This window comes from Arachis ipaensis, chromosome B09 (assembly GCF_000816755.2).
Source record: "Arachis ipaensis cultivar K30076 chromosome B09, Araip1.1, whole genome shotgun sequence".
Classification (NCBI taxonomy): domain Eukaryota; kingdom Viridiplantae; phylum Streptophyta; class Magnoliopsida; order Fabales; family Fabaceae; genus Arachis; species Arachis ipaensis.
Window position 1 is genome coordinate 28,130,640 of NC_029793.2, and position 502 is coordinate 28,131,141.

Sequence of the window (502 nt, forward strand, 5' to 3'; positions counted from 1 at the left end):
ACTTTGCATGACCATCACCTATTAGAGGTTCTTTTTTTCAAAAATTTTCTTGCATAAAGGAAAATCTTTCATAGTTTTCAAAATACGATATTTATAAATAGTTACACAAGTATGATGGTTTCAAATCGTACTTAAATAGAATACGCTAGTTGGAGTGTCGCTTTCTTTATTGAAGAGGGCCTGTATAATACGTACCACGTGTGCTCCTTCTTTTTTCTTGTTTACAATTGATGCATGCTTTTGCTCTACTTGCACACCGTGAGAATCTGACCGGAAAAAAAAATTCAAACATTAAATTGAAACTCTCTCAAAAGTATTGAAGATTTTAGAAAATAAATAATGGACTAATGAAAAAATAGGTAGAGAAGTGAGTATATAAAGACTGAGTAAAAGATGGGTTGGAGCATAAGAATAAAAAGTTTATTTTTGGTAGCAGAAATAGACAGAGTGTGTTTTAGTTGTGAGATGGTTTTTGTTTTAATTAAAATTAGTGTGTGAATAT